General features: G+C 42.9%; 1 protein-coding gene across 1 annotated transcript in view; it reads left to right on the top strand.

The window, feature by feature from the left end:
- Positions 1-817: 817 nt before the first annotated feature.
- The window catches only part of OSTN (osteocrin), a gene marked incomplete at its 3' end in the record, with an annotated part of 71,982 nt that continues 60,795 nt past the window's right edge, over positions 818-12,004 (top strand). Inside the window, exon 1 of the mRNA XM_084292342.1 lies at positions 818-850. The remainder of the gene's footprint in view (positions 851-12,004) is intronic.

The raw sequence follows: 12,004 nt of genomic DNA, 5'->3' as shown, positions 1-12,004 counted from the left end.
GGGAAGGAAGCTCTGGTCTGAATATTGCTGGTAATAATCTGAAACAAATCTGCACTTTTTTAAACAAAGGAGTTACAAAATCAGATTTCCCACTGAATTTAAGGAGTCTTAAAGGCTTTAAGGGCTTGCCATCTTCAGCCTAAAAGGACGGGTCTCTACACCTTCCGAAGAAGAATCAAACCTTCACACACTGTTTTTGCTACCACTCCTGATTATTATTATTATTTTTAATGATGTGGACAATCTCTGACACTTCCTTTGTAGCATTACAAAGGTTTCTAGCCTAGTGCCATACAACACTCAGTGTGCTGTGTGCTTGCCATTCTAGGAGCTGGTCCTAGTCATGTGGGGTTTGGTCTTTGTACTGGCCAGGTCAGGTAGAGGAGCAGCATGTTTATTTCAATATTAAGCCGTCAGCAGATTATAGCAATATGTTGTAAGGAAAAAGAGGTTCCTGAACATTATTAAGTCTTTAGTTTGGGATTAGGAGGTTTTAAGACAGATTTAATTAAACAGAGCAGGGACACCTTTATAAAACTGAAGTTGGGGTTAATTCACTCCCCTAACGTGCGCCGTTTCTTGATTACACAAAGATGAAACAAATTCCATGTCCTACCTGGGGAGCCCTGCAAGGGAATGTGGAGTTTCATCTCCAGACAGTTCAGTGCCCTGACAGGCCATGATTAATAACCATGTCAGGGGACTCTCAATGATGAGATGAAATGAAATCAAGCCATGTCTGACAGTGAGCCAGTCCCACACAGGGTACTTTCATGGAGATAGTGGCCCTAGCTGAAGGGACAGGAACTGACCCGGTGAAAGAGACCCTTCAGAGCTGCAGCAGGATGGGAGAAGAGGAGAGTGGGATCCTGAGGTTGTCAGCAGTTCATGAGTAATGGGATCAGAGAGAGGTGTTTGATTGGTTTTTGCTTGGCATCTTTTGGACTGTGAGGAGCCTCTTTCCAGTTAAGCGGTGAAATGGGTCAGCAAACTGCTACCACTACAGTGTATTAACTGTATTAATACAATCCTGAATTGTGAACTTTATGCAAACTGTGTAATAAAGAAATTAGAGTATTTGATCAGGAGAAATGATTGAAAATGTCTGGATGTTTGGCAGTAAGACAGTAAATACAATTTTGGGGATATAACAGCAAATTTTCTGTTCTGTATTAATGTGTTTAGAAATCATTAAACCCAAAATGCACCATCTTGCCTCTTGCAATATAGCTCTGATGTTTTTTTTTCTTAGTTTTCTCTGTACTGAGACTGATGTTTTGTATGTGATTAAAACATCCTTTCCCAAAAGGCATCTGCCCTGGTTTTGAGTTTCTAGGGTAGGGGAAAGTTGCAGTGTCTTCTGAGAGCCAGTTCCAGTGCTTCATCACTGGTGTTATTTAAAGTTTCCATTTCCTTCCCATTGTGAGTGGCAGCTTCCAGCTGTTGAAGGAAAGACCCCTTGTGTACCTGGAACTGGAAGCATATTCACATACTGCTGTTGCTCTACATCCCACTTACATTTTTCGGTGGACTGAACAGACTGGCCTCTTTCCATCTCTAACTGTTCGGCAGGCTCCCAGGATACAGTCTTTTCTGTCTGTAAGTTTTATTTCTGTGCTTAACCCACCATTGTCTCCTGAGCCATGGACTCACTATGCTTGCACAGAGCACCCTCCTTCACATCCTTGACAAAAGAGATTCTTAATCCAAACACACCACGAATACTGGGCAAGATGAGGGAAAAGTTGGTTCCCTGTTCCGTAGTTTCAATTGTGTACCTGAAATGTACTGCTACATGCTATCTTAAAATAAATAAATAAATTTCAAATCCTCTGTGTGAACTGAAAGTACATGAACGTACAGACCTAGCTTCTGTATCCTTTGCAACTGTTTTTTGTTCTAAGTATCTGTATAAAGCTGGTGCAAGTTCATGGTGTAGGCAATCACAGCTGAACACTGAGCCAAGGATACAAATTAAGTCCAGATTTTCAAAATGTTCTTTTAGAAGTCCTCTACAGTTAATGCACTGTCAGCCTAATAGCAATGCCTTTGGTCAGACCACTTCATACACACAGTATTCAGGGAAAATTTGAAGCTGGGGAGAGGGTCAGAATTTGCCTTTGTGTAGTATTCTGAATGCCACTTGGTACAGCCATTATTTTCTCCTTTTGTTGGTGGTGTTGTTGTTGTTTCTGGAATACCAAACAGCTTGTTTGCAGCAGGGTTGTATCACTACTGACATGCGGATCTGGACTCTGGCCCTGCAGATAGTTAACGAAGGGAAATAATGCCACCTTATGTCCTGATTTGTCACTGCCGAGCCTGATGTTTCGAGTCAAATGCATTTTCAGCAAGGACTGTTCTGAACTGTTTCCCCTGCTTTGTGGAGTTATTTCTACTTGATCGGAATGGGTATGAGATGGATGTGAAATGCTTAAGTGTGAGGGTAATGATTTGGCTCCTACTTTGCATGAGCTTGGTAGCATCAAAGCAAAAGCAAGTAATCATCAGCCCCAAAGGGTTAGCACCAAGCCACTGAATATTCACATGAAATACTTCTTGGGTTACTAGCAAATGAGAAAAAAATATATAAATGCAAAAAGGTTTAAGCATGTGTTTCATTGATTTGAAAATCTACACAATAAATTTAAAAGACTTTAAAACAAATGACACTAAAAGTGAACTGCATTGGAAATGTATGTTTACAGGTAGTAGATTTCCTTGTGTTTTAACTGTTGCTTTGTGTTTATGCTATTTTTTTTTTAACACAAGTTTGATTTTTTTTTTTTAAAGAAAGTACAGTTACTTTCTGAAATCAAATACACACATTATATATACAGAGAGAGAAGTAGTTGAAGTATTAGAAGCTAACTGAGCATGAATATGTGGAGAGCAACCTGCTAAAAGACCAATTACTATTTTACTTGGACAAAGGGAAATAAACCTGCCAAGAGGGGTGGTGCTGAACTCATTGGAACTCTCTGAAGTAAGTGGAAGTTGAGGGTGATGTTCTCCAAAAAGAGAGACAGTTTAATGAAAATAATAACTTTTCATCATATTTTAAGGAGCTTAAAGATTTCCTCATCTTTATTGTACAATATTATAAATGACCAAGGCAGATTCCTGCCCCTCAGAAAGGAACAAGTATAAAAGATATTTTATTTTCATTAGTCATACTCTGTTAGGAAGGTTGGTATGCTGCTCTAAATAATCTCAGGCATGCTCAAATAATAGACAGGTTAACACCTTCCCCTCTTCTCCCAACAAAACAATAGAAATAAGAGCTTAATACTGAAGGAGTACCAAGAGGTCACAGCTACAATTTTTAGAAATTGTTAAAAGCAGGGCAGTGATCAGATTGGATCATGGCAGAGGAACTGCTGCAAGGGATGGTGGCCTTCAGAAAGGAAAGATGTGTTTCCTATAAGACAGTGAGTTTACTCTTGCAATGGCATGAGTGTATGCTTGTTTACCTGCTCCTTGTGCTGACATACAGGAAAATGCACCATAGATTGGCATGTCAGCTTTTTCCACATTGCCACAATAGAATTTATTAAAAATAACTGTGCAAAATCGTTGCTTTTGTGGTCTACTAAATTATTTTGTGTAATTCTCTGCAATCAAGGCTTTATACAGGACTCTAATGCAGCAGAAATTGTGCTTCTTTATATCTTACAGCCTGAGGAGAAAATATGGTCACTTGCTACAGAAACGGGCACTTGAGTATTTCGTTTCTCTGGTGAAAAACAGAGGTTCTGATCTTTGAGTTTTACTACAGCAAGAATTTGTTTTTCCTCATGCTCAGATTGCATTCTAGGGGGTTGCTGTTGTCTAAGCAACTTCTTTGGGATGGAATACTAGAGAAAGAGAGAGAGAGAAAAGAATCCACTCACTCTCCTGCTTTTGTAGTCTCTTTCCAGGGTTTTGGCATCATCTCTCTGTGTATCTGGTGTGCAGTTAAGAGAACATTTAACTCTGCTTTTGCTGTCTTTATGCCCTAGAGGGCTCCTTCATAGGTAACACCTCCTTCTTGGAACACATTCATTTCACTTGCTTTTGTCCTGAACCCTTATCTTCCTTGGTTAAATAAAGTGAAATAGTTGGCAAACTTTGGGCATCTTTAATTATCATTAGTAAATTATTGAGAACACAGCGGACAATTGATGGTCTGGTCTTCAGAGCACCATTAAAAGAGATTAGAAAAGGCTGTTTGTGTGCGTTGTACAAATTTGTTTGTTTTCAAGCACAGAGTATAATGAAAATGTCGCAGGAAGGCTTAGCTGTTGCCGTAGTACCAGTCAAAGCCTGGAACATACGATCGAGGCATAATTGTTCTGGGTTACCCAGGACCTCTGGGTTACTGAAGCTGGCCCTTCTGAGTGGAAGGCTCAAAGGGAAAATGAAAGACAAGCGTAGACCGACTGCCCTACCTCAGGACAGGTCTGTAGACCTCAGACCTGTCCAGGAGTGTCTGCCTGTCAGTTGCAGGTGGATTCTGAAGGCATTTCTTATATAATGGCATCACTTAATTATATAAATCAATAATATATTGAGTGAATATCTCAGGTGGATATATGCATTACCTCCAGCAAAAATCAATAACAAATGCTTTGGTTAAGAATGCAAAAAAAAAATAAAATTGAATGAACGTTCAGCCTGTTCTCCAATTAAACAGGCAGTTAGGTGTTTTTAATTGTAGGCTTTGTCTAATATAAAAATATATTCTCTTACTACTCATGCAGGAGCCTTTCTAAACATTTGGTGTCAGTAATGTCTTACGTCTGATGGATTTCCCAGAATAAATTTCCTAGTGCCAGAGTGTGTCAAAAGAATATGGTGAAATGTGAAGTACAAGGGTCAGAAGGATGGAGTCCTGCTGCTAGGTGTAGGTCTTCTGACTTGGTTTAAATTTCTATTGAAAGTTTTTCTGGTTTGCATATATCTTAGTTATGTGTGTCAATCAGGAAAGATGCTGGAAACATCCGTCACACTTTGCAGAAATTCATCTGGCTTTTCCCTCTGCATTGCCCATGTGTTTCTAGCAAAGAATCTGTCACTTCATTTTTGGATTCATACATGAGTTTGAAATATTGAAGCGGAGCTTGACAAAGTGTCTTAAATTTCTCACTTTCATCAAAATTCTGAATGGTTGTGTTTCAAATCAACAATACTTTCTCTCAGGTTTCCTTGGAAGTGTGCCGAACTCTAGCAAATGCCTACAGACATCCAAGCTTCTCATAATGTCTGGTTGGTTTAATACAGTTTCTAACAGTGTTTTGCTGAAAAATTCACAATTGTCTTGATTGTGCAGATATTGTTGTCTCTGTACAGGTATATATATTCACTGTAGGGTGGAATTAATGGGTGTCTGGAAATGGTTTTCAGTTCCTCCAGCAAAATGTGCTTTGTGAGTTCCAGTACTCTGCCTAAGATACGTTGCCACAGTTTATCATATGAGACAGATCGGATGTGCAGGAGAGCCAGTTTGGATTTCCTCACGTGTAAAGTGTTACGACAGTTTTTGAAAGAGAGGAGATGGTCATTTTGTTGAACCTACAAACTGCCAGACGATGGTGTATATCACTACCTGATGTTATAAATAGCAGGTGAAAAACCTTACATATTAGACTGAGTGTCTACTTGCCAAAAGATGCTGTAGAGGATAAACTTTTACATGTGTTCGAATGAAAACTGGAGCAGTTCAGGAAAGAGAAATGCAGCCAGGTTTACTAAACATGGAAAACACCCATCTGACTCGGGAAGTTCCTGAGCTGAAAATAGTTGGAGATGCGATGAGTTTAAGGGTGAAATATCACATGCGTTTTGGTGTCTGTCAAGCCGAGGTCAGGGTGCTTGGTTGGGTTGATATTCAATCTGATCTGATACAGCGAGCTTTCTTATGTTTTTACATAAAACTTTGTTTATTTTAACCCATTTTTCTCATAATTCAATACTTGTTAAAACTACAGTATAGGGTTATCAGATGATTGGGTCTGGCTTGAAATATTTCCATCCAGAGCTGAACGAATCCCTTGAAGTTGCAGACCTTTGGGCACACAAGTGAATCTAGACTTGATGCAAAGTTACTTCCTTAATTAGACCAAAAATCATACTATACTAATGCAAAAAAAAAAAAAAAAAAAAAGTTTTTGCTTTCTGTCCCATTAATTATGCCCCCTCTTCTGTGTGGCTGCTATGCATTGAGCTCCTGCAAATCCTAGAGGAACAGTTAAGAAAGCTACTGTCTGCTACTCTGTGCCCTAGAAGGGCAGCATGTACAAATGTGAGCATTTCTTCTAGCCACTCTGCCAGCCAAATATTAATTAATTCAGCGATTAAGCTAGATTTGAGCAGGATAGCTTGCTACCTATTACAGTGACAGAGATGAGGGCGTGAAATTCTGGTTCAACCAAAAAGAAAGTTCAACCAGACCAGGGGGAGGAGTGGGTTTTTGTCCATTCCTGAAGGTCTTCGAATGGCCCCATCATTGCCACGTTCTTTTGCACACACCCTGCACCCAGACACCAGAGTGGCCGAGTTTCACATGGCACTGCACGCGATGCAGTTCTTCGGTCCTTCCTCTTTTTGTCCCCCTAATCAATTTTTTCCACTTTCTTTGGGGAAGACATAAAAGGTTGTGGAGGCGGGGAGAAGCAATTTCCTTTTAATTGCTTGTTTGTCCTTGTCTACTCTCCCATCCTTTCACGTTTCTCAGAGAAGGGTTGGGGGTGTTTTTGTCTCTCTTTTTGTATTTTCGCTGGTACTGATGGGGAAGAATGACATTTTCTGCTTGGATGGAAACCAATCGCTTCCCCAGACCCCCTTGAAAAAGCTTAATTTGCTCAACTAGTCAGTATTCCGTCTTCGTTAAAAACTCCCAGACTGGAATTTGGATTTAATCCTTTGACTCACGTTTTTCCTTCTCTCCCTTGCCTTCCACATACCCACTTATACTTCCCAAAGTACTTTCCTCACCACCTTTTTTATTACCATAGACTCAAGTTACCCTTCGTTTGGTGGGAGGAGGAAGGACAAAAACCCCAACCCCCTCCCAAACAAAAGCAAATAAAAAAGACCCTCACCAAAATAAATAAATAAGTAGCTAGAGAAAACAAATTGCTAGTTCATAGTCTTCTGTCTTTCCCCTAAGGCATGAGGTAATGCCAAACTATTCAGCATGTGATGCAACTGCCTGATAGACATTCAGAGAATCTCAGCAGCAGCAAACACAGAGTTTACCCAAGCACAGTTTGGCAGCGAGACCAGTCTTCCCAACAAGAGGCTATTTAAAGCCACAATGCGACGCATTTTTAACATTTTCATTCAGCACAGGATTTAATTGCTCACTGACAAACCACCTAGACGTTTGTGCCAGTGTGTTTGTGACTGGAATTGTTTGCTATCTGCGTATTGTGTCTGTACACTTTCTCCTTTTTTGCAGAGCTGTTCAGTTGTCAACTGAGGTTCTGAGGCAGGAATGAGAATGCGTTCCCTTAGCACTTGCTGTCTGAGACAGGTCAGGAGGGGCTTTACCCTTTGGTCATGTCTTGCATCCTCCATTTTTCTACAGTTACTTCTTAGCAGCCTTTCCCCTTCTGCCAGCTTGTTCACAAGCTGAATGGGATATGAAGATGTACTTAACTGTATTATATTCATATAAAAGTGAGAAACTGTAGCACAGAGAGGTTCAGTGTCTTGCTGAAGGACGTGGAGATGATTTTTGACAGAACCAGGAATAACCATGGTTCCTGACTCAGTGCCACCAGGATGATTGGGCCACACAGGCTTTGCACTAGCTAGCTTTGTGGCTGCACAGCCCAACTGCCAGAGCTTTATCTGTGCCCCTATGGATTATGCTGTCACTATATCCACCGTAGCTATCTGATGGTAGCTCATGGATATCCATACACCTTGGTGTTCCAAGCCTTGAATAAATGTCAGTGCATGCCAGAAATATTACATATACTCCCCCTGAACAGAACAGCAAGCTATGATCCTCAGTGCTCTGTGCATTTCTTTTTGTTCTTACCTGCCTCATCGGAAAGTCTTGAGGTTGAGTTAATTTTACCAATTAAAAAACACCAGCACTTTAAAATGTGCTTAAGCTGCATCAAAATTAAATCAGGTCAAATCATAGGGCTCAGACATGTTTTGACACTTTGTTGAGCCAGGGCCTTGATATCTGTTGAATAGTTTGACATCCGTAGATAGGAGTAGTTTTGTGCAAGTCAGTGAAGGAAGATGGAGTTACACATGCTGATCATAGTTTTATTTCATGAGAACTCTCCAGGTCGATGAGCCTTAGTAGTATCCTTTTGGAGATGTCCGCAGCGAGCCAGCATTTTCAGCAACTAAATCACCAAAGTTGGATTCAGGGCAGCTGGATTCAGGTAACCCATTTGTTTACTAATCTGAGCTCGCAGAAGTCACTGTATCTGTCCGTACCTCGGTTTCCCCACATGCCATGATGATTGTCTTCCTCTGTGAAGTGCCGCTGGTTTGCAGGAGGTCACCATGGGTGCTGATCATCTGTGTACATTGGCGATGGGAAGAGTCCAAGAAATGCCAGGCAGCTCCGCTCCCTGCAGCCTCCCTCCCATCACAGCACAACTTCCGGTACTTAAGTGTTAATTAACAAATGAGCCAGTCCAGAAGCACTTAAATGATTGGCTTGGGTAGACTGTCCATTCCCTTGAGGCTTCTAAGCTCTTTTTTTTTTTTTTCTTTCTTCTTTTTTTCCTTTTAAACCAAGGCAATGTCTCAGATGTGGTGAACGTGTTGACATTGCACAATATGGAACCATCCGCTCCTCTATCGGTGCTTTTTCTGTGCTTTTTCTGCCTTTGCATAGGACATTACTGCAGAAATGCTGCTGGGACGTTACGCTTCATGCCATCTCGTTGCATGGCAGGAGTCCAGGCCAGCACCCGGGAGCGAGTCAATGTATGAGATTAGTTTAATCCTCCCTCAGAACCCTCTGATGGGGAGGGGAAGGACAATGACCTAGTGCCAGCGTTTATTTTGTCCACAAGTTCAGCTTGAATAGAGAGGAGAAGGTGGCGGTGGTGGAGAAAGGGGAGAGAAAACCTTCCTAGAGTTCATTGGGTCTGGAGGGGTGCCAAGCCCTGGGGGTGGCTCGCAAATGGGGAGCGAAGAAAAGGGGGGAAAGGAGAGTGGAATGGTGATTAGAAATCACAAATGAAAGAATCCCAAGGAAGGGGGAGAGGAAAAAAAAAAAAAAGACAAAAAACTTCTCTGCTTTTCTGAATATGGGCAAGAAGGAGAAAAATTCCTTGCCTTTCTAAGGGTCCTATTCATCAGCAGACACACTTGCTCTTTTGCCAAGGGAAAAGGAGTACCCTGAACAGTCCTCCCCTCTCTCCTTGGGAGGCACCTGCTGGTGTGAGAGAAAATACTGTCTGTCTCCTGCTGAAGCTTCTTTTACAGTCCTATTTCTTGCAAGGTTCTTTGGTCTCTATCTCCTTTTGCTCCAGCCCCACTCTCACCGTTGTTATGCCTCATTTCTGTGGTGTGTGTGTGTGTCTGTGGGCAGCTCAGAGACTGCTGAACAAGGCTTCTCCAGTCTGCTTAGCAGTGCAGAATCAGCCTGTAGGAGGATGCCTTCTAACACCTCACCTGTGCATTGCTGTCAGTGCAGAGCTGTTCCATACAGACATTTTCACATCTCAGGAGAAATCACCAACACACAGGATCCAAATCCAGGCAGAACTCCACATTCTGCGAGTGGTCCTGGAAGTTGGGGCTGTTTAGATCTCTGTGTGGTCAGTAAAACACAAACTTCAGTCCCTCTGCCACTCTGTGCACCTGCAGCCAGGCGGGGTGAGAGTTGTCTGGATAGCCAGGCTCCCTCCTGAGGGGCAGAGGGACTGTACTCTGCAGGTACTTGGACGTGAGCAGCCCTCAGATGGAAAGCCAGCAGCACACACAGAGGAAAGCACGTTGCAGGGTGTTATCCATAGCAGATTTAAGAGGGAACCTAAGTTGCTGCTTTACAAGGGGGCTGTTTTTGTTCTTTTCCACAAAAACTGTATGCAGGAGTGCATTTAAGAGACCTCTCTTCCAGTCTTACACCCCTTGTGGAGTTTATTTTACTCATGCCTCTCTTCTGCTGTGAACAAGCCCGCAGTGACGTGCAGAGACAGTGCACCTGTGGCCCTCTGGACTCACCAGCATTTTATGTTTCCCTTTTACAAACCCTTCCAGCTATTCAGGCTCATTTAAAAAAAAAAAAAAAAAAAAAAAAAGCGTGTTGTGTATCCTGCTCTCCCTCCTTTATGCATAAAGCAGCTTTAAGCTAGTACCCCTTTCCATGGCGTGCAGCAACTCTCAGCCTTGGTGGGGCTCACGCTCCCTTTTGGGGAGTGAGGGTCTCGAGTCCCACCTCTTGCCATTGCAGCTGACCCAGCCACAGGCTCTGTCTCTCAGGTGAATGAAACCGGTGAACGTGCCTTTCTTTTTCTAAAGTGAGACACGCTTTTATGCCAAGAGCCATCCGGGCAAGGTGCATCCTCCCTTTTTTCCTCTGGCACGCTGCCTAAAGCCCACCCCTCGGACACCTCTGACTGCTGGCAGCTGCTCGGCTTTCCCCTTTCCACCAGGGGCTGAGCAAGAAGACCCCGAGCAGCAGCACCCAGCTCCCACCTCCCTCTCCTCCTGGGCTGCAGCCTAGCAGGCAAACAGGATTTTTTTTTCCCCCGCATCTGTGTCGGGAGCTTTGCGCAGCGCTCGGACAGCCCCACCTGGCGGCAGCGCCACCGGGAGGCAGGCGCGGGCCGGGGGAGGGAGGTGGGGAGGCAGAGAGAGTCGGAGCTTACCCCGTAAAGGTGAAACGGATTCTAGCCACTTGCTGCAGAAATGAGAGTGCAGGGGTGTGTGATTTTAATTATTATTATTTTTTTTTTTTTTTAAACCAGATGTGATGTTTGGACCCGAATCCAAATCCGGATCTGAATTTTCCTCCCAGATCGGGTTTCCTTTGTTCTGGGACCCCATTTTAATTTGTAGACAGCTAGAAAGACAGAAACACATGTTCCCTGGAAGCAGCCGGCGTGATGCTGGGCCGTTAAATATCAACAGAAATGACTGAAATACCACATGTGAGTGCTAGTGGACAGAGTAACAATTCTGGAAAAAGTCTTTTTGCCGGAGTGCTGCAAGATCCAATTGTTTAATCTGGTAGGGCAGAGTGAATGTATTTGGAAGCTGGAAGCCCAATTCCTGCAGGCCCTGTTTCCTGCTGTTCTCACTTCCCTGTGCTATCTATCAAGTGTGCTTATTGAATTAGTTTTTGCCTGTTCTTTTTAATGACTTTTGACTGCTTTTTAACACATCACTGGGGCTCTCTAAGAGTGCTAGAGCTGCAGTGGAGTCTAACTGAGAACCTGGTGGAAGGTAGAAGGCACCCCTGCTGCTTGCCCTTTCTGAGCTCTGTCTGATTCTTATTCTTCACTGTCAGCAGGGTACTGAAGTTCACATCTTTCCATCTGATGTAATTTGGGAATCGGGAGTGAAGGAGCTGTGTAATCCAAAAAGACTGTAGGGACTTTGCTACTAGCAAACAAGCTCAGGTTCTCTTTTCCATCAGAAACCGAACTGGGTGTACCAGGATTCCCCACCCCCAGCTGACGGGGCCATGTGCAGTAATACTTAAACGCAGCACATCCTAGCGTGACAATACAAGACACAGCTATCCTGGCTTTTCAATTACTTCACAGGAAGCTGTCAGGAACGAAATATTCCTGGAGCAGCCCACTAAGTCTAGGATTTAATTCCTCTGTATATTTTTCTAAAGCAATCTCAGATTATAACTCTCAAAGTGGAAATCCAGGGGGTGAAATTTGCTATATGTTTCCCTCGTGAAGAATGCGTGTGCTTGAAAGAGGTGGAGAGAGAAAAGCCAAGGCTGTTTTCACTGCTCAGCTGTCCACTGAGAGCTGTCTAGAATAAACATAGGTTTACATTGCATAAAAAGTGATTGATGCTT

The sequence above is a fragment of the Netta rufina genome (genome assembly GCF_964035555.1).
Source record: "Netta rufina genome assembly, chromosome: 9".
NCBI classification, from domain to species: Eukaryota; Metazoa; Chordata; class Aves; order Anseriformes; family Anatidae; genus Netta; species Netta rufina.
Note: the sequence above shows the minus strand (reverse complement) of the source record. Positions and strands in the feature narration are given on the sequence as shown.